Here is a 22,875-nt window from a genome sequence, read left to right on the forward strand (position 1 = left end):
CCACGTATCAGCTCTTCCTTCACAGCAGTGGAAAGAAACCATGTTTGCACAAATAGATACAGCTCCTTGAGGGTGAGAGGTAGAACTGAGTATTTCACAGAGATACTGAGAAATATGGAGCAGAAACTGACCCATAAATTTTTACTTTTCTGTGTTCCTTATCTTGTCTCTCAGTACACTGAAATATCTTCAAAGTTGAGATTCATATATTCTTTTCTCTTTCATCTAAGCACCTAGCTTGCCAGTGCTTGGTTCAGGAAGTGAAGTGAGTCGCTCAGTCATGTCCAACTCTTTGCAACCCTACGGACTATACAGTCCATAGAATTCTCCAGAACAGAATACTGGAGTAGGTAGCCTTTCCCTTTTCTAGGGGGTCTTCCCAACCCAGGGATCAGACCCAGGTCTCCCACATTGCAGGCAGATTCTTTACCAGCTGAGCCACAAGGGAAGCCCCTGGTTCAGCAAAGAACTGTTCATTTGTTGACTGGTCATGGGTGGGATCTAAGGGGATAGGTGCTTATATTTAATGAATTATGAGTATAGTAGCAAGAACTCCAGAAGTTTTTATATATATATATATTATTTTATTTAATTTGCACAACTATTCTCTAAGGTCAATGGTATCAGTCCCAATTTATAGATGAGAAAACTGAGGCTGAGATAAGCTAAACAATTTTCCAAAATCAAAATCATGTTTCTATCTCAGCTCCATCTTTGTAGATTTCTTGAAAGAAACCAGGTTGAAGGCACCTTTTACCCACTTAGTTCCCACTTTAAACACTAATATTAGAACCCTACATCTTTTTCTTACAATTATTCACTAAGGCAGTAGAATTTTTTGAGGATTTATAAGAAAGAAAGAAGGGCTATGATTTGAGATAAGAGTAAAAAGGCTAAGAAAATCTCCAAAGACAAAAAACATACAAATAGTATTCTTCTGGAAGTATTCTTCCAACAAATCATTTGGAAAATGAATTTACATTTAAATCCAGCTCTTGTTGATGCAAAATTATGTGCAGTTAACTCCACTGGTGCCAATAGTTGTCCAAGCTCTTAAGTGTTGCTCTTTTAAATTGTATAATGACCCCAGGGACTTCTTGGAGGATGGGGAAAAATGAAAGTGGGTGTGATGAAAAGCTATTGATAGAAACTGAGACCACAGAAGATAGACACATTTTCACAGTCATTTACAATCTAACCTAAAGGGAGACACCCCGAGGGCTCTGAAGCAATACCAATCTCTCTGAATCATAGTTTTATAACCTGTAAAGTTGGAAAGCAAAGGCCTGCTGTCCCTCTTACAAAAGGAGAAAAGGGTAGGTGGCAGTCACATGGAGCAACTCAGCAGCAGGACCCTTCTATATTTGGCTTCCATCTCCCATGCCTGCAGCTTCAGAGCACAAAGTCCTTCCTCTTCCTTCCCCTCCTGGCCACATCCTTGTTCCCTGGTTGAGGTGCCTTTTGCAATGCTGTGCTGATTGTCTGTGAAGGTTGCATCAAGGAATGGTGCATTACTTGGTAATGGTACATTACCAAGAGTGAGCAAAACATGGCTATATTTACTTATTTATTTTTTAAAAATAATTTTTATTTTTAAATTAATTTTTATTGGAGTATAGTTGCTTAACAATGTTGTGTAAGTCTCTACTGTAAAGTGAATCAGCTAGATGTATACATAAATCCCCTCTCTTTTGGATTTCCTTCCCATTTAGATCACCACAGAGCACTGAGTAGAGTTCCTTGACCCACACAGTAGGGTCTCCTTAGTTATCTATGTCATAACTAGCATCAACAGTGTATATATTGTAGAATCTAGAAAAGTGGTATGTGCTGTGTGTGCTGTGCTTAGTCGCACAGTTGTGTCTGACTCTTTGCAACCCCATGGATGTAGCCCATCAGGTTCTTCTGTCCATGGGGATTCTCCAGGCAAGAATACCGGAGTGGGTTGCCATGCCCTCCTCCAGGGAATCTTCCCACCCCAGAGAGCAAACCCAGGTATCCACACTGCAAGCACATTCTTTACCATCTGGGCCACCATGGAAGCCCAGAAAAGTGGTAGAGATGATCTTATTTGCAAAATAGAACTTTTATATGTATGTGCGTGCATGCTAAGTCGCTTCAGTCATGTCTGACTCTTTGCAACTCCATGGACTGTAGCCCTCCGGTTTCCTCTGTACATGGCATTCCCTAGGCAAGAATACTAGAGTGGTTGCCATTTCCTCCTCCAAGGGAATCTTCCCAACCCAGGGATCAAACCCGAGTCTCTTGCCTCTCCTGCACTGGCAGGCAGGAGCTTTATAGTACCACCTGGGAAGCCCTTTACATATAGAGCTCCTACCAACTTCAAAGAGCAGCTTTTAGAAATGGATCGCACTTAAGATACAGATTAAGGCCAGTGGGCCAGAATTGTTCAATAAAATCCCTTGTGGACTGGGGAGTCATGGTGCTATACCTAGGGTTTAATAAGGAAGTCTAAACACCATGTGACAGTCCTGTCCTGGCTATGTCAAGTATACCCCAGACTGCCTTGCCAGGGACCCTTATACTGTACCCGTTAGTAGATGAGCAGGAGAAAGTTAGTGACGACAAAGGCCATTTTCTCTGCGTTTTATGGATTCAAATGCACTGAAAGTACCAGGTCAAAAGTTCAGAGTGGTGCTTGTTCGTTCTTCTGGCAGAAGTGCGATCACAAGGGAGAAGGAGTTACACTCTGCAAGAACTGAAAGAGAGAGGATTCTGAAGACATTATCAACCAACTCCAGTGAAAGGGCAGCTTACACTGCATTTGATTCCTAAGACTACAAAAAGTTTCAGGCTGACGCTGTAAGTGCATTCTGAAGGGGAAAATAAAGTATTTCCTCCAGTTCTGGCAGTTCCGCAGGGAAAAAGAGGTATTAGCAGAAGTCTGAGCCTTCAGGGGTCTGGCCCACATCCCAGCCAGATCCTGAGAAAATGGCAGGACTTCCAAAAATTCTTGTGGCAGGGATCTGCATTTCCTGTCCTAAATGGTTAGGCCATCTGGAATGTCTGTTAGGGAAGCATTACACTGTCCTCATAGGCTCCCAAAACCACTTCAAGTATTCTACAGAATAAAAATAAGTGGAATAAAAGCAAACCAACTCTTCCAGAGGGGAGAGGCACAAACATACCAGAGTCAGATGGAAAGATCAAAATATACAGAACTAAGAATGTTAAATGTACATTTCACTGAGCTTCACTGAGCGACATCAAAGAGTCAATTTAAGATGGAGAACTGAATTTAATGTCAGGCCATTTGGGCCACGATTTCCTCCTGTAGTTTTTCAGCTACTTCCCTTAGGTAGGTAAATGGTCTCCATACAGGTGCGACCTCAGAAGGCAGGTGGCTCCTTGCAACAACCCCCAGCTCCCCAAAAGCAACCAAAGTGTTTTAATGATGGAGAGACAGGCATTTCATCTGTCTATACACAAGACAGCATTATTCTTCTTTAGCTGTCACTGTCATTTTAGAATATATATGCAAAGGAACTGACAAGTTAAAATGCTGAACAGGGAATCTAGGCATAATGCAAGCATGCCCATACGTGGTGTATTCATTTTCTGTTACTGTATAAGGAGTTACCATAAACTCAGTGATCTTCAACAATATCTATTTATTATCTCCCAGTAATGTAGGTCAGAAGTCCAAGCAGGCGACTGAGCTCTCTGCTTTGGGTATCAGACGGCTAAAATCAAGGTATCTGCTAGACTGGACTAACCTGGATGCTCTGAGTAAGAACCCGCTTCTAGATTCATTCCAGCTGCTGGCGTAATTCAGTTATATGGGCTATATAAGACTAAGGTTCCCATTTCCTCATTGGCTATCAGCAAGGGCCCATCTCAGCTCCTTAAGGTCATCTATATTCCTTCTCATGTGGCCCCTCTATCTTCAAACCAGTAGAGCCCACTGATTCCCGCTCACCATTGGAATCTCTCTGATTTTCCTTCTGCCTGCAGCCTGAGAAAAATCTCTGCTTTTAAAGGACTCACATGGGCTTCCCTTGTGGCTCAGTGGTAAAGAATCTGCCTGTCAATGCAGGAGACATTGGTTTGATCACTGATCCAGGAAGATCCCACGTGCTGCGGAGCCACTGAGCCTGTGCTCTAGGGCCCAGGAGCCCCAACCACTGAGGCCCACCAGCTCTAGAGCCCATGCTTCACAACAAGGAAGCCACCGCAATGAGAAGCCCATGCACCATGACTATAGGATATCCCCTGCTCGACCAACTAAAGAAAAGCCAGCACAGCAGCGGAGATCCAGCACAGCCAAAAATAAATAAGCAAATAAAAATTAAAAAATAAATAAAGTGCTCCCGTGAGTAGATTAGGTTCACCTGGATAGTCTCCCTTTCGATATATAATAAGGAACCTGATCACAGGAGCAACAGGGAGCAAATATCTTGGAGATCACCTTGAAGGTCTGCCTACCATGTATAGAGCATGACTCCTCCCAAAGACAGAAACAGCAGAGTGATTTCCAAAGAGATGATGACTTGAGAAAAAGTGGCCTGCATTTTTGTGTATGTGTGAAATGTACAACCACAAAGAGTGTGGTGGCAGCTGTGGTTGTCACATCTCTCGTGCTTGTTGCTAAGTATCCTTTAAAATGACCTCAGGCATACATTCTACCTCTGCCCATACAGTTCTTCCCCTTTTTGACTTCCTGCCTTATCCCATTTCCCATCATAGAAGTCTCAGCCCTGGGAATTCCCTGGCAGTCCAGTGGTTAGGATTCTGTGTTTTCACCCCTGAGGGTCTGGGTTCAATTCCTAGTCGGGGACTAAGATCCCACAAGTCAAAAAAAGAAAAGAATATATTCAGTGCTGTTACTCATGCTCTGTCCACACAGATCTCATTACATACACCTTTCCTTTCTCAGGTCACTCGGAGCTCCTGAAGGGCGGTTAAAGAGTCAGAGGGAATTCTACTTACCTGTAAAACCCCTGCTACTCTCTGCATGAAACCTGACCCAGTATAGGCACCTAGTGACTGACTGTAAGATTGAGATAGGTGGTGCCATTACCTGCACTGTGTTATGTATATGCAGTAAATTATATGCCCAACAGCTTTGCATGCTGTTATGTTAGCAAAACAGATTAAGGTTTTAAGTCCCACAATAGCCAATCAATATATATTGCAACACAGAATCCATACACTTCTAAATGAGTTTGTACAGTTCAGTTACCTTCTTTCTCCATTCAGGTAATACAATTCTCATATTTAATCTGCCAGGTGATACGTGAGCTCTCAGAAGCCAGGGGATTATCTTCTTTCCTCCTGCAAATGATATCAAAATTAGCTACAGTAAATATGTCATTGCCACTTCTGCTCCAGGTAAACACGTGATTTGGTAAATAGACAGTGATGGTTAACGAATTAGCTCTTCTTCACTCAGAGTAGTCCAATCTCAGATCATCACCTCATACCAATGTCTTATCGAACCAAGGAACATGGGAAGCTCAGTGCCAAGGATCCCAATGTGACCACTGTCCACATAGCATATGGTGCTACTCTTCAGATGTGCAGAGTCAGAGTGGCAAGATGAGTATGCATCACTGGGGCAGCTCTAAGGAAACCCCTGATTGTAGAAATTGAATGCCTCCAGTGACGTGAATTTAAATGTTGTCCTGAGGCTAACATAGATCCAGCGACTTTTCCTGAATAAAATGTAATTGGAGAGCAGCCAAGTGAAAGAGGAGGTAGGGGAAAACTGTTGTGACTCTGAATCTTCAATGATATGTTCATGGAACATCCCTGAAGCAGGCTGGCCAGCCCCTAAAATGTCCTGCCTAAAAGTCCTCTGCACTTCCCGTAGATTAAACTCTGGACAAGTGTCCCACAGAATCAGGGACAAGAGCCAGATTTGGATACTTAAAAATATTATCTGTGCTCTCAATGGCCTTACTGGTGCCTCAGCAAGATCACTGCCGGCAGTGTTAGTAATTTAACCCCATGTATTGTTCCTGTCTACATACTGGTTAAGCCTTAGAGTGTGCAAGGCTCAAAACATAAAGAAAATAGATGAGCTGTGTACAAATTGACTTTATAAGAAAAAAAATCAGAAAATGAAGAGGATTGTGTATCTTTAGTGCTTACCATATATGATGTATTAACCATATATTCTAACAATAATCTTCTGGCTCTATGCTTTAAAAGTTATGGACTAAATAAGGGTCTTGGTAATTTAGCATAAGTCCCTTTAGATAAGGTTCAAACATTGCCCATAATATATTGTAAGCATGTTTTACAGTGAACAAGTGCATCATTGTGGTTGTTCTAAATAGATCAAGCTTTGTGATATTTTGATTTGAGTTGTTTTTGTTTTTTTTCCAGGGAGCCCTCTTGTGGGTAACAGGCATATTACTGATACAGATTTTCATTGACTTGGTTGGAAACGAATTGGGGAAAATGCTTCATGTTTCATTCATGATAAGCCTGAATATGTATATAGGTTTTAACCCCCATATTGTTTCTTCATTTTTAACTTCCTAAGTTCAGTTATAGAATCCCAGTCTTCTAAGCTTTCAGAGGATGTTAAAAATCATCTGGTCTGATGTTTCCCAAACTTATCATCATTATTATCCAGGGAACATTTAATTTTTTTTTTTTTTTTTTACTTTATTTTTTGGCTGTGCTGGGTCTTTGTTGCAGCACGTGGGCTTTCTCCACTTGTGGTATGTGGGCTGTTCTTGTTGTGTCACACAGGCTATAGAGTGCAAGAGCTCTGTACCTGTGGTATACAGGCTTAATCTCCCCATGGCATGTAGGATATTAATTCCCTGACCAGGGATCAAACTCGTGTCCCTGGCATTGGAAATCAGATTCTTAACTGGACCACCACCAGGGAGGTTCCTCCAGGGAGCATTGTAAGTGTACATATCCTTGGGTAATACTCCAAAATATTCTAGATTAGTAAATCTGGAATGGGGATAGCAATCTTTATTCTTTTAAATATCCCCAATTTATTCTGATTATGAATCACACTTAACCCTACAATTATCCAAACCCCGCTTCTAGCTAAACTTGTTACAACCCAAGGGAATTTTAAATTTATTCATTCTCTTTCCAACTCAATTGTGAACTTGACAGGGATAGGACCCTGCTTGACCTCCTGTCCCCCCGCTCCAGAACCTAGCGTGGTGATTAGAAAGAGTAGGTACCCAATAAATATTTGCTCAACTGAGCAAGGTAATTCCAATATACTTATTTGCATTGTTAAGAAGATACAAATTACAGTCCAAATGGATTTACACTCTGGAAAACTCCCAACAAAGAGATTTCAGTATAAAATCTCATATCATTCTCTTAATACAATGACCTTACAGAATCAAGGAGCATTCAAACAAGTATTGTGTGTATTTGTAATTTTTCTATTGAATAGTAGGAATAAAGTTGGTATTTGTTTTCCCCTACATGAATTTAAAAAGAATCTGCTGTTACATTTCAGTTAGGGTTAATAAAGTTTTCCAGCCCTTCTCACTATTCAGTGTAATGTACTCATATGAGAGCAGTAACGGAAAAAGACAATCTGTGTGGAATTGTACAACATGGGTCCTCTTATTTATATGCACAATTTTGAATTCCAAGAAAAAAAGAAGCAAGTTGCTATGCATTTACCTTTACAAATGCTAGGATGAGGCAAGATTGGACATAAGTAATCGGATCTGACGATAATATATTCCATTTGCAATTGTTAGAGATTTATGCAAGATAGCAGGTAACACCTTCCTTTTGAATTTCAAATGCTGTATAACCTTTTGAAGATAACAAGGGATATTCATCCGAAATAGTGGTAGGAAATTTATAACGGAAACCACATAATTAGTTGTTATTTTCTGCAAGTACCATATACTCTGATAGGAACATGGGTAGGAAAAAATAATCCCTCAGGAAAAAGTCAGCTCCTTTTCTTTTTCTTTTTTTTTTTTTTCTTTTCCTTTTTTACAGTCAAACAGCTTGGCACATTGGTACCTAATAATTTAGAAGAATATAAATAAAATGTAAGACAGCATCCTGAAATGCTTATGAACTCTACTGGATTTTCAGGTTTATTTCTAATGTATATCCTTATCAAAACAGCAAATAATATGGGTCTGGGTTAAATTCTTCAGCATGATAGATATCCTTTAGTCTGCTGCTGCTGCTGCTGCTGCTGCTGCTAAGTCACTTCAGTCTTGTCCGACTCTGTGCGACCCCGTAGACGGCAGCCTACCAGGCTCCCCCGTCCCTGGGATTCTCCAGGCAAGAACGCTGGAGTGGGTTGCCATTTCCTTCGCCAATGCATGAAAGTGAAAAGTGAAAGGGAAGTCGCTCAGTGGTGTCTGACTCTTTGCGACCCCATGGACTGCATCCCACCAGGCTCCTTCGTCCATGGGACTTTCCAGACAAGAGTACTGGAGTGGGTTGCCATTGCCTTCTCTGATCCTTTAGTCTGCTACTGCTGCTGCTAAGTCACTTCAGTCGTGTCCGACTCTGTGCAACCCCATAGACAGTAGCCCACCAGGCTCTGCCGTCCCTGGAATTCTCCAGGCAAGAACACTGGAGTGGGTTGCCATTGCCTTCTCCGATCCTTTAGTCTAGAACCTAGTCATTCAATATAAGAAGAAAGAAGCATGAATTTCATTACCTTGGGTTAATTCTTTATACGTGTTTCCCAAAATTCAACACCTCAGCTTTAGGCTTACTCAACTTTAGTAGCTTTACTCCAACAAGAGTAACTCATCAGGTTACTCTGTGGAGGTTTTCCTCAGTTATTCTGGAACATGTAACCATTTCATTTACTGAATTACCATAGACATGGTTGGCTACAATATATTTTTGTTGTTATTACTTTATAAGAATTTGTAAGAATTCTTATACAAGTGGGTACACTTGCTCTCATGTCTTTCCTTAAATTAGAATTTATCTGTCAACGTTAAGATGGCAAAGATTTAGTTGAACATAATTAAGCATGTACTACAGAATGCGAATTGTATGCTGTTTGCTAAACATATAACTTGGGAATATAGACACTTTTCAATCAGAAATCATTGCATTGTGACTCTTGTATTAAATCTAATACTAATGTTCTGTAATGAGTTGATTTTGATATGGATTTTGCTTGTGTCTCTAGTCCTGATTCTTTAATTCTCCAGTCGGAAGATCATCTATGTGAGAGCCATTGTCATTCTTCTTCCTCTTCCCTTTTCCCTCCCCCTCCCTCTTCCTCATCTCTTCCTCCTTTTTTTTCCCCCTTTGTTTCAGAGCATTGTATTAATATTACAGAATTCAGGATTTAAAGTACAAACACTTTGGTTTCCATTAAGAGAACTCATTGACATTACTTCCATTGTTCTGACCATTTCTGGTAGTATTTATTGCTATTTTAGAAAGAGGGCTTCCCTGGTGGCTCAGTGGTAGAGAATCTACCTGCAATGCAGGTTATGTGGGTTTGACCCCTGGGTCAGAAAGATCCCCCGGAGAAGGAAACAGCAACCCACTCCAGTATTCTTGCCTGGGAAATCCTATGAACAGAGGAGCCTGGCAGGCCATAGTCCTTGGGGTCACAAAAGAGTTGGACCTGACTTAGCAACTCAACAACAGGGACAACAACAAGAAAGAGAACAGTCAGGGCCCTGCTCTTCCAGGGCAAACATTCTGCTACTGCTGTCCACCAATTACTTGTATGTGGGTTTCTGCAGAATACTTTCTGCTGCCGTAGCAGGAACAATATTGAAAGGCTTCCTGGCTTTGTTGTTCCGTCACTAAGTCCTGTCCAACTCTTTGCGACCTCATGGACTGCAGCATGACAGGCTTCCCTATCCTTCACTATCTCTTGGAGTTTGCTCAAACTCATGCCTATTGAGTCAGTGATGCCATCCAACCATCTCATTGTCTGTTGCCCCCTTCTCCTCCTGACCTCAATCTTTCCCAGCATTAGGGTCTTTTCTAATCAGTCAGCTCTTCGCATCCTGGCTTTAGGTAGAACAAAAATTGCATTTTTCTATTGAGTACCCAAGGAAAGAGTTGTTTTTCTCTTTGTAATAATTGAGCTGTTGAAGTCTGCAAGGATCAAATCCTTCTGTGATACATAGTTAGGGAGTTCCTGCATGGATATGAAGGATTGGTTCATTTCTTCTCAGAATATGAGATTATATTACCTCAGTTAAAAGAAAATGAAAACATTTAGAGTATCAACACAGGAACAGTACAGTGTTGAGTGGCTTGTCATGAGTCATCTACCACCGACACTTTCAAAGAGTGTCTTTATGGATCACTCTTCACTATGGCTCACCCCCTGAGCAGAATTTTTTTTTAATTTAATTGGAGGCCAAGTACTTTACAATATTATGGTTTTTGCCATACATTCACATGAATCAGCCATGGGTGTATATATGTTCCCCATCCTGACCCTCCCTCCCACCTCCCTCCCCATCCCATCCCTCAGGGTCATCCCAGTGCACCAGCTCTGAGCACCCTATCTCATGCATCGAACCTGGACTGGTAATCTATTTCACATATGGTAATATACATGTTTCAATGCTATTCTCTCAAATCATCCCACTCCTGCCTTCTCCCACAGAGTCCAAAAGTCTGTTCTTTACATCTGTGTCTCTTTTGCTGTCTCGCATATAGGGTCATCATTACCATCTTTCTAAATTCCATATATATGTGTTAATGTATTGTATTGGTGTTTTTCTTTCTGACTTACTTTGCTCTGTATAATATGCTCCAGTTTCATCCACCTCATTAGAACTGACTTAAATGCATTATTTTTAATAGCTGAGTAATATTCCATTGTATATATATATCAGAAGAATTCTTAAAAATTATTTTTAGTTATTTATTTGGCTGTGCTGGCTCTTAGTTGCTGTAGGTGGAATCTTTGATATTCATGGTAGCATGCCAGATCTTTTGTTGCGGCAAGCAAACTCTTAGTTGCAGCATGTGAGAACTTGTTCCTTGATCAAGGATTAAACCCAGGTCCCCTATACTGGGAGCATAGAGTCTGAGCCACTTGACCAGCAGGGAATTTTTCACCAGAACTTTTTTTTTTTTTTTTTTTACATTAAGTTAACAAGCTATTTGTACCCAACAGTGTTCTAGGTATTAGGGTTCCATTGTTTTTTTAACAATATCCTACCTTCTTTGAGCTTACATTATAGTAATTTTTCATTTAAAAGAAATTTAGTCTTTTTATTTGTTTTTTTGCAGTTAGTCCAAACACTCTTGACTTTGGCTTAGGCAATAATAACCAGAATAGCACAACCAGCTTCACTTGACCCAAGTGGCAGTAGCCACTACAATGTTACACAGACAAGGCCTCCCAGAGGTATTTTTTTACTGGAGGGGATTTAAGCTTTATGAGCTACATGAGCATCACTCCTCGACATGCTATACTTTGGAATTCTTTCATCTGTGGCCTCTCCTACCCTCAGTGTTAAATGATTCTCTTAGAGGAGCTAGAAGTCTGTCCCTTTTCTGAAAAATAATTCAGTTGTTTCTTATAAGTTTTATTCCTACTTTTGTGTAAGTCACAAGTACTAAGTTCAGTACAGTTCAGTTGCTCAGTTGTGTCCGACTCTTTGTGACCCCATGAACCGCAGCATGCCAGGTCTCCCTGTCCATCACCAACTCCTGGAGGTCACCCAAACCTATGTCCATTGTGTTGGTGATACCATCCAACCATCTCATCCTCTGTCATCCCCTGTTCCTCCTGCCCTCAATCTTTCCCAGCATCAGGGTCTTTTCAAATGAGTCAGCTCTTCTCATCAGATGGCCAAAGTATTGGAGTTTCAGCTTCAACATCAGTCCCTCCAATGAACACCCAGGACTGATCTCCTTTAGGATGGACTGGTTGGATCTCCTTGCAGTCCAAGGGACTCTCAAGAGTCTTCTCCAACACCACAGTTCAAAAGCATAAATTCTTTGCCGCTCAGCTTTCTTTATAGTCCAACTCTCACATCCATACATGACTACTGGAAAAACCATAGCCTTGACTAGATGGACCTTTGTTGGCAAAATAATGTCTCTGCGTGCTGCTGCTAAGTCGCTTCAGTCGTGTCTGACTCTGTGCGACCCCACAGATGGCAGCCCACCAGGCCCCCCCGCCCCTGGGATTCTCCAGGCAAGAACACTGGAGTGGGCTGCCATTGCCTTCTCTGAATGTCTCTGCTTAGGCAACCTAAAACTATATAGTAGGGATATAAAATAAGCAATGATTTAATAATGTAACATGTGACTAATATGATTTTACTGAAAAGAAAGGAATTATTCTGACACACAGACATACACTTATTAGAAAATAAGTTTATATGCATTAAATTTAACCTTCAAAACAGTTTGTGAGATTGGTTCTGAAGGCATAACTACTCCCATTTTACAGATGAATAAACAAGGTCACATATTTTTAAAGTGGGAGATAGAATTTAATTGCCATTTGTCTGGCTATAAATCCAGTTCTGTTTCCATGTTACATCCTGCCTCTCTTAAAACTACTAATTTGATTCAGCAAATATTTATTAAATGCATGATTGAGTTTTATTTCTCCCATGCTTGCTACTTGATTGACTAGTGGTCGGAACTGATTGGTATAAGTGGCAAATTCTACCAGGCAGCTACACAAAGGAATGGGGCATTTTTGTGCATAATTTTAAGTGATGGTGTCTAAGGAACAACAGGCTTGCCAATAGGCTCAAACACAGAGATAAGTACCCCATCATAAATTTATTAAAGTTTATGCCTGGCATTATTTGAACAAATTTTTTTGATTAGTATAGATGTAATTTCAATGCACAGAACAATTGTTAAGTGACTTAAGCGAAGTTACCCAGGAGACAGGAAGTAATACTAACCAAGTTGTATCTGAAATCTGTAATTGCCACATCCACCCTTCCCCCTAAGACTCTTGAATTCTGCTGGTTTCTCCATTTGGCTCAATTAAATTTCTCAACTTCTATGTCATATATTATGCGTCACTCATTTTACCTTTTCATCACATTGTACTTGTCCATGATTTGTGAAAGGAAGACATATGCACAGCATAATTTGGGGGTAAAGAGTGTTTTTCTACTTCTTGAGGTACACCCTTCATTTTTATACCAGTGCTAGTGTTCACTACATTTGTAGAATAAAATTAAAACATCACAAGCAATAGAAATACCCATTATGGAAGTAATATAAAAATGCCAAAATCCAAGTTCTCAATTTACTTCTTTGCCACTGGAGTCTATTAATTTGGCTGATTAGATTCTAAACATGTGCACCCATGTTACTAAGGAAAAAAAACATGGAAAGAATTTGTAGTCCTTTTAAAGAAAACATCCTACTTATTGATTCACTAAAATACTCCTTTTCCCAGAACACTTTCCCATGTTTGTTCTAAGGGAAAAACGTGGTACAAAGTCTTCAGGCAGAAATTAAAGAGAGAAATATGCTTCCACTGGGATCCATTGACTATACATTTGAATAATTCTGAAATGGAAAGAAAAGTGTTCATTATTATCCTAACTCTCAAGTGTTATATTTCTTCCCTTCAGGGTTATTATAGGAGCTATTTCTTATGGGTCATGAAACAGTAGCCTAAGTTTCAGGAATAAGTTGCCATGGGCTCAAGGGTGAATAGCCTTGAGATGGAATTAGAGAAATTTTACAAGTGACATCCAAATAAAATCTGGGAAATCCAGTGGAGATGGATATTAAATGGGCAATATTTATTGAGTATTTTCTATGTGTCAGGCACAATCCTGGTTGCTGTATATCTGTTATTTTAAACAACCTAACAAAAAGCCCTTGCAAGTTAGTTATTATGATACTATTTTCACAGCTGAAGAAAATATGTTCTGATGAGTCCAGTTATTGGGGCATGAATATGGGAGCTCATTATAAGCTGTGCATCTACAATCTGTCTTAACACAAACTTCCGTTTCAGCCTGATTCAACTGAACAAGGCTTATACACCCCTTAGTTCACTGTCTTATTTGCTTTCAGCAGTGTTTTAATTCTTTAACGTAGTTAGAATTTTTCATGCCTTATTGTAATGGAATCTAGTCAGAAACATAATGTGCATGATTTTGGAAATTTTTAATTTTGATATACTTTCAGTCTTACAGAAAAGCTGCAAGGATTGTATAAGAAACTCATGCATAACCCTTACTCCAATTATCCAAGCATTTTTATTCTGACCCATTTATTTTATCATTCTCTCTCTCCTCTCCCATATATTATTTTACATGCATGTATGCATATTATTTTTTCTCATTCATTTGAGGGTAAGCTCAAGACATTGTGTCCCCTTTCCCCCAAATATTTCAGTATCAAAATCAGAAAATTAAGAATTGAGGTAATACTAGTATCTAAGAGTCCACATTTAAATATCACTAATTTCCCCATTAATTTCCTTTTAACTATTTTTCCCAGTTCAGGGTCTAATTCAGAATCTTGTCTCTTTGTTCTCCCTTAATCTGGAACAGTTACTCAACCTTTCTATTTTCTTTCTTGACCTAGAACTGTTGAAGAGCACGTGCTAGTTATTCTGTAGCATTGCTCTTGGTTGTTGCTTGTCCAATATTTGATTCTCTTTATATTCAGATTATGCATTTTGGCAGAAGTATTATATATGCAATCTAATGTCTAAGTGTGTCACAGTAAGAGACACATGTTAGGGATTCATCCCAGTATTGGTATATTGGTGATATTAGCTTTGAATCACTTGGTTAAATTGTTGTCCTTCACTGTAAGATTACTATTTTCCCTTTAAAAATAATGTAATTTATGAAGAGGTGCTAAGTAATTTGTGGTTGAGATGATGTAATCACTCTATCTCTCAACAAACATTCACCTGCTAATTTTAGCATCCAATACTAATTTTCTAACTCCACCACTTCTCTAATAACTATTAGGGAGAATTCCATGGAAAGGAAGACTTTTCTCTTTTTCATTTATTTATAGATTCATTCCTTTATTTATTTATTACTCTATGCACTTATTAATTCTTGCTTTATTCATTAAATTATAAAACACTGCTATCATTTGGAGAAGGCAATGGCACCCCACTCCAGTACTCTTGCCTGGAAAATTCCATGGACGGAGGAGCCTGGTAGGCTACAGTCCATGGGGTCGCTAAGAGTCGGACACAACTGAGCGACTTCAGTTTCACTTTTCACTTTCCACTTTCATACATTGGAGAAGGAAATGGCAACCCACTCCAGTGTTCTTGCCTGGAGAATCCCAGGGACAGGGGAGCTTCGTGGGCTACCGTCTATGGGGTCACAGAGCTGGACACAACTGAAGCGACTTAGCAGCAGCAGCAACTATCATTACTTTTGAGGCCCAGCTTTGATCACTGCAAGTCCCTACAAGCTGGCTCCTATGTCCTTTGACACACCCCATGAATCCTTGAGCATCCCTCACTTTCTGGTCCAGGATGTTCACATACACTATCTTTTAAAGGGACTATATCAGACTTCCTCTAGTTACTCTACATGTACCTCCTCTTTATTGCTTTCTGGTCTCAGTTTGCTACCTAAGGACACTTTGGAAACATACTGCACCCTCTGGACTGCTCTTTCTCTCAATGCCTGAGGTTAAGCATGCTCCCAGTTGTTTTGTTCCATAATCGGGTACTTTCTGTTCTGTACACTCTAAAATGTGAATGTCCGCAATTAGACAGTTCCTTCCATTTCTAATCTGTGTCCTTGCCTTTATAACCCTCTGGCTTCCAGTGGCAGATGTAGTGCTATTTGGCTCAGAAATTAATCCTTATGAGTTAGTTAAAAGACATGGAGAGGTGACTGTGTACCTTCAGCAACCATATGCGTACTAGGAAAAACTTGAGCAGGTTCAGACAACCCTAGGGCCAAGAAAAGGGTTGCAGGGTATCACACATTCAGTGACTGATTAGCGGAAATGAGAAAAGGATATCCTGATCTTGCGCATGCTCAGTTGCTAAATCATGTCTGATTCTGTGACTCCATGGACTATATCCTGATACCTACCAATAATAGCTTTGTGACTTTGGGAAAGTCATTAACCATCTCTGATTTTCAGTTTCTTCATCTACAAAAAATGGAATATGGGACACTTGCTCCATCAAATTTTTAATGTAACTCTGAAGGAAAATAATGTCTCACTAAGACTCAGTTTATTGAATTCATTTTTATATCCATGTTGTCAAGTTAAATATAATGTACAAGCACTGGATAGGGTTGTCTAGAAAAATACATAACAAAATGGTAAACCCATCAATGATCTTTATATTGCAAAAGCTTCTTATATCTCTTAATAGGACAGAGAGAATTGTTGCAGTGATACATACTATAGGCAGTGGAGTACACCTATTTAGTGTGAAACTGTATCAACAGCTCTTCAAGTATTCAGATCTCAGTGCTCTGGAGACTCAAGCCAGAAAAGAAACTCAGTATCACCATTGCCCTGACAATAGCTGTGCTTCCTCACTGTTCATCTAGAAGTAATACATCCACTAAGAGAGGAATTCGTTGGAATTGGGTTTTCAGAGGCCAATGTAAAGAAAACTTGTTGAATAGAATTCAATTCCAGATACTTCAGAGGCTGATACCATCCGATTCACCTAGATCACATGTCACCTTTGCACTTTAGCCAGAATAGAAGGGGTAGCTTTATTGAGTCATCACGGTAGGGCACGTAACCTAAGGAGAAGCCAACTTCCTTGGTTCACTTTCCTCACAGGGAAATGGAACACAAATGGAGCAACGTGGAGTGTGAAAAACACTAGGGTATTGCTCCATATTGGTTCATAAGCACAGAAAAGTGTTTCTCAGAAGACAAACAGACAGAACCCACCATCCTGCCAAGTTCCTTGGCTCTGGTTTGTGCCTTATTTTAATGATCTCCTCTCTCACAACTCCTTCCTTGAAACTGAAATAACTTTGCTTTTTGGATATTGTTACCATCATGTTAATAATGAAATGTTGATAATACAGCAATGGGAGGATCAATAACAAATGAACTGCACCATACCCGATAAATATTTATTGCTGGTGTAACCAACTAGCTCAGTGCATGCCATATATCAGATGCTTAAAGACGCTGGAGCCTTTATTGAACACAGTTACATATGTGTGTTGCCTAAGATGATGTTTTCCAGTTCTGGAAAAATCAAGTTAGCAGGATCAATTGTCCCATGATGTAGTATTTTTTTTCCTGAATTTATCATGTTACGTGAGTTAAGGAAGTCAGAATTCTGAATTTTCTGCAGTAAGCTACTTAGTGCAAAGTGCTGTTAACAATCCGATTAAATCATACAAAGATTCACTTAACAGTGCATGCAAGGATTCATGCTATCTGACCTCAATTCTGAAACAAATAAAACTCAACTATAATTTGTTTTCTACCTATACCAAGCTAATAAGAATAATGACCCAAAGAAAGTATAGAAGGCGAGCACTGTGCCAATGGCAAAATTCCAGGATTACAGGCGTCCTGACTAGATCAGTATCCAGTCACCAACAGCCAAGCATTAACTATGCAGGCGAATAAGCTATTAACTTTTTACCCCAAACATCATTAATCTCAGACTTTCTATCCACTCCTCCTGAGAAGAGCACTGCACAACCGAATGCCTTCAATAAGAAATCTCATGTCTGTCTCATATTAGGTACCAGAACACAGGTTGATAAAAATTCAGTAAATTACTTATACTAATGACAGTATGTGGGTGATAAGAAATAATAACTTTTATGTTTGAAAAAATATTCCACAAATAAACCTGCTACTTAAGCACACAATCCTCAGCTTTATGATCTTCTCTCACTAGTCAAATACACATATGAAAGTGCTAAAATCTCCATTTGTAGTGACATATGAGGGACTATGGCATCATAAAATCCAAAATGAATAATCTATCAACATTAGACTTAAATCTCTCTAATAATGCTGAAACAGAGCTCAAGTTTTTTTTTAATAATCTGTAGGCCAAAGCCCATAATAAAGTCAAAACAATGTATCAAAGTAAAATTAAAAGAACTTAAACTCAGTTGTGTTTATTATCATTACATTCAAGACTTTTTTGTACAAAAAAATACCATCTTTGTGGAAGCAGAATCAAATTATATTTTTTTTTATTATCAGCCCTGTTTTAAAATTTCTCATCTTAACAGCTAATTTGCTTCAACTGATTTTTATGCAGAAAGTGTATTTTTAGACCTTCCCATCAAACTGCATTGAGCCTTCATACTGGGGAAATGATTACTAAAATATATGTGTGTGTGTGTATATATATATATATATATATATATATAATTTTTCAAGTATAACCTAAATTTGCTAATTTTGATACAGTTGCTAATGGTAACTAATGTATTTTGTCTATGTTTACCATTCTGCCATTTTAATGAAGAAAGCATATGCTTGCTTTCATTAGGAAAGATGGCATGAATATAATTTTTATGGTCTCACCCAAGGTTTTACGTTGGAAAGGGTAAATGTCTCTAGGTATTCTGTGAATTAAAAAAAAAAAAATATATATATATATATATATATATATATATATATACTGCTGCTGCTAAGTCGCTTCAGTTGTGTCTGACTCTGCGACCCCATAGACGGCAGCCCACGGGGCTCCCCTGTCCCTGGGATTCTCCAGGCAAGAACAGTGGAGTGGGTTGCTATTTCCTTCTCCAATGCATGAAAGTGGAAAGTGAAAGTGAAGTTGCTCAGTCGTGTCCGACCCTCAGGGACCCCATGGACTGCAGCCTTCCAGGCTCCTCCGTCCATGGGATTTTCCAGGCAAGAGTACTGGAGTGGGGTGCCATTGCCTTCTCTCTCTCTCTCTCTCTCTCTCTCTATATATATATATATATGTGTGTGTGTGTGTGTGTGTGAGATCCTTTATATATAAATAAATATATTTATTTATAAATAAATATATATTTATATATATATATATCATATATATATAGGATCCACCTTTGTGATCCTATATATATATATATATATATGCTATGCTAAGTCACTTCAGTTGTGTCCAACTCTGTGCAACCCCATAGACAGCAGCCCACCAGGCTCCCCCGTCCCTGGCATTCTCCAGGCAAGAACACTGGAGTGGGCTGCCATTTCCTTCTCCAATGCATGAAAGTGAAAAGTGAAAGTGAAGTCGCTCAGTTGTGTCCGACTCTTAGCGACCCCATGGATTGCAGCCTAACAGGCTCCTCCGTCCATGGGATTTTCCAAGCAAGAGTACTGGAGTGGGGTGCCATTGCCTTCTCTGATATATATATATATATATAAGCTCCCACAAATGCCAAAAAGACGGACCAGTGGAAGGCAGTCTTGATATGCCCTGGTGAAACTGGGCTTTTATTCTTGGCAATGGGGTGATGGCCATGCTGGAGTTACTCTTTTTCATGTAAAAATACAAACACCAAGACTATAGCAACTAATGCCATTTCCAGTAAGCACTGCTGTGATTCAGTAATTGAGGGCTAAACAGTATCAAATTGAACTACTTTTCCTATCCCTGCAACAAAATATTATGATTGAGCTTTTAAGGTTAACATTGACAAAACAGACACATAAAACACATATATTCCTGAGAATAAATTACAGGGGATAGATAAGGAAAAAAAATACATCCTACTTAGGGTTCAGAATGACTCAGGAGTACTGGACGTGTGGGACTTACAATAGCTTTGAGTCACCTGAAGGATGCACAGCCTCTTAACAGTGTCTTTGCTTCTGTCTTGCCAGGAGTCTATCATCCACACAGAAGCTGGAAAAATCCTTTGAAAACATAAACTAGTGTATACCACTCCCCTCCTTTGGGATTTTTCATTAGTTTTTCTCTCTGTATGAGACACTCCTCCCAAATCCATACAGTTTACCATCTCATTCCAGTTTGCTATCTACTCAGATGCCACCTCCTCAAAAAGCTTGTCCCTAAATACCCTAAGAAACAACTGATTTCCATTCCCCCACCACTGTATTTTTCCTAGCAGCTTTCAGTACCAGATATGTTAATATTTATTTATCAGTTTATCGGAGTGTCATGTTTGGGAACCAGGGATTTGTCTCTCATGCCCATCACTGTGTTCCTGACACCCAGGACAGGGGTTAACACTGTCTGGATAATTAACAAATGCGTGCTGAATAAATGAATGAATGAGTATTCAGAATAGACCAGTCTGAGATCATAAAACTCATTAACAGGGTGCCTTGAATAAGGAGGAATATCTATACTGAGACCAAGCTTGGAGGGACTCAAGGAAATGGTCAAGATGAATCTAAAGTTGAAATGCTTCTAATTGATCAGAGCAATCCAGACTACCCAAGAATGAAAATTTGCAAATATTCCTCTAAATTTTTATTTATTTACTTTTGTTTGTGCTGGGTCTTCATTCTGCATATGGGCTTTTTCTAGTTTCAGTGAATAGGGACTACTCTTCATTGCGGAGCACGGGCTTCTCATCACAGTGGCTTTTCACGTGGAGCACAGGCTTTAGGCACGTGGGCTTCAGTAGCTGTGGCGCGCAGGTTGCTCTGTGGCAAGTGGGATCTTTCTGGACCAGTGATCAAACCTGTGATGCCTGCATTGGCAGGTGGATTCTCAACCACTAGACCACCAAGGAAACCCTGCAAATATTCTTTTCCTCAGTCATAATTTTTATATTTTTTAAAAAAGCATAAATATATGAAAACCAGAATCTCACAAAGATAACTAACTTTGCAAAGTTTTTTTTTTTATTTCCATCATTTTTTTTAATGGCCTCCTCATTTCTGAACCAGTCTTCTCATTTATGACAGAAGTAAATTTGTGATCAGTGATTTGCTTCTTCTAAGCTTTACTTATATTCTGAACATGATCTCTTACAGCAGAAAGAAAGGCTTCTTTCCATGTCAAAGAATTTCATGTCATAATTACATAGTGATCTCCTTAAGGAAAGGTTTCATTCCTCTCTGGATATTCTCTTATTGTAGTGCTGTGCTCAAGACATAGGAGCTTTTGATGTTGTTCGATGAATGATTTAAGACTTAGATGCAAGGCATATTATTCTGGCAGTTCCTGGGACTGGAAGAGGGGAGGGAGGGAGAACCTTGAAAAAGATCTTCCTACAAATATAGTCTAGGACCGTGGGAGAAGATTGGGTCAAAGAACTTGGATTCTAAAAGTGGCAGTCAAGTCTAGGTTCAAGGAAATTCATTTAAGTTCAGGTACTTTGTGGGGATAAATGTTTATACCTGCAAGTCTTGAGGACAATGTTAATTGGTAAGTATACCTTTGAAGGAAGCCAGAGGAAAGTTTCTCCTACAAAGAATATAAATTACAGACAGATGGGAGATGTGATTGGAACCAGGAATATTATAAATAAATGTGAGGTCCAGGGATGAGGCAACCCTGAGAGGCTGAGAACAGGGTTGGGAACAACAGTAAGAAAATGAATAGTGGGAAGATGAATAGGTTACTATTAAGTGGAATTAAACTCTGAAATGCTTCCCAGGTGGTGCAGTGGTAGAGAATTCACCTGCCAATGCAGGAGACACAAGAGACGTGGATTCAGTCCTGGGTTGGGAAGATTTATTTGCTGGAGTAGGAAATAGGGCAACTCACCCCAGTATTCTTGCCTGGAAAATTCCTTGGACAGAGGAACCTGGTGGGCTACATTCCATTAGGTCACAAAGAGTCGGACACACACACACACACACACACTCACTCACTCACTTTCTAAAGTAGAAAGTGGTCCAAACTGCCTTATAGATCTGTGCATGGCAGACTCAGCCACAATTCAAAAGTTGGTGCCCATTTAAAATGCAAGGTGGGAAGAACATAGTGAAAATGTGGACTGAGAATCTCATAAACATAGTCGCTTAGCAGTATTCTCCTGAGTATTTCATTACCGAGACGAAGGCTGGGGTATTTAGGGAAGAGCCTACATCTGAGAAGACAGACTAGACAACAGGATTCAGGAGCACAGGTGGGGGATGTGGAAAGTTTCGATTTAACAAACAATGCAAATCCAAGTACAACTATTGAGCAGTGCCACCCAACAGACCTTTCACAATGATGTTTCTGTTTGTCCTCCCCAATACAATGGCCCCAGCCATGTGGTAATTGATTCTTTGAATGGTGGCTAATTTGGGAACTGAACTTCTGAATTAATTGTAATTTGAGTTTAAATAGCCACCATATGTAGCTAGTGGCTACCATATTCACCAGCACTGTTCTATTGGCATCAGATTTAGGGTTTGATTGGCAGGATGTAGTCTCCGAAAGTAATGCCAGACCACAAAGGAGGTTGGGATAGTCTATCACAGGACCAGTTAGCAGTGTGCTTTAATTTTCAGCAAAAGATACGTGCGTATTCATTATAGTCCTATTTCATATCTAGATTGTCCTGGAAACTCTGAAGAAGCTAAGACTTTAGGGACACCACTCTCTGAGTTTTTGGGAGGCCTGGGAAGAGGAGAGGGAGGGGGAACACCAGGTTCAGTTACACTGGATTGTGAGCACCCTGAAGTCATAAACTTAGGTTTTGCTGTTTTTCACCGCCGTTATAGCCAGCAGCTGTGAAAGCAGGTGTTCAACGTACATTTGCTTCAATAATGAGAGAAAGGATGTGGTGCCTCAGTCCCTGTGTCAGTGAATCCATGGAGATGGATTTGGGGAATCTGTGGGGACTTTGTTGACCCTACAAAGGACATAGGTGACCAAAGCAGGCATCAGTTTCCCCTTCGGGTAAAGTTATTTCTGGTTATTGTGGCATTTTACTATTTGTATTACTAGGAACTGTAATGGCGGTATCTCAACTATCGCCATTTGTAGCATGGGGGCGATCTGACAGTCTTGACAAGATTAGTGAAGGAGTAACTTCAAACACAACTTGCTTTTTGAAGGAATGATGCACT

The 22,875-nt window shown here is 39.8% G+C and overlaps 1 long non-coding RNA gene across 1 annotated transcript in view; it reads right to left on the reverse strand.

The window, feature by feature from the left end:
- Positions 1-2,288: 2,288 nt before the first annotated feature.
- The window catches only part of LOC113900764, a 35,590-nt gene continuing 15,003 nt past the window's right edge, over positions 2,289-22,875 (reverse strand). The window contains exons 2-3 of the long non-coding RNA XR_003513243.1: positions 5,204-5,295; positions 2,289-2,719 (exon numbers count right to left, since the gene is read on the reverse strand). This is a non-coding gene — a long non-coding RNA (uncharacterized LOC113900764). The remainder of the gene's footprint in view (positions 2,720-5,203; positions 5,296-22,875) is intronic.

This window comes from Bos indicus x Bos taurus, chromosome 11 (assembly GCF_003369695.1).
Source record: "Bos indicus x Bos taurus breed Angus x Brahman F1 hybrid chromosome 11, Bos_hybrid_MaternalHap_v2.0, whole genome shotgun sequence".
Taxonomy (NCBI): Eukaryota; Metazoa; Chordata; class Mammalia; order Artiodactyla; family Bovidae; genus Bos; species Bos indicus x Bos taurus.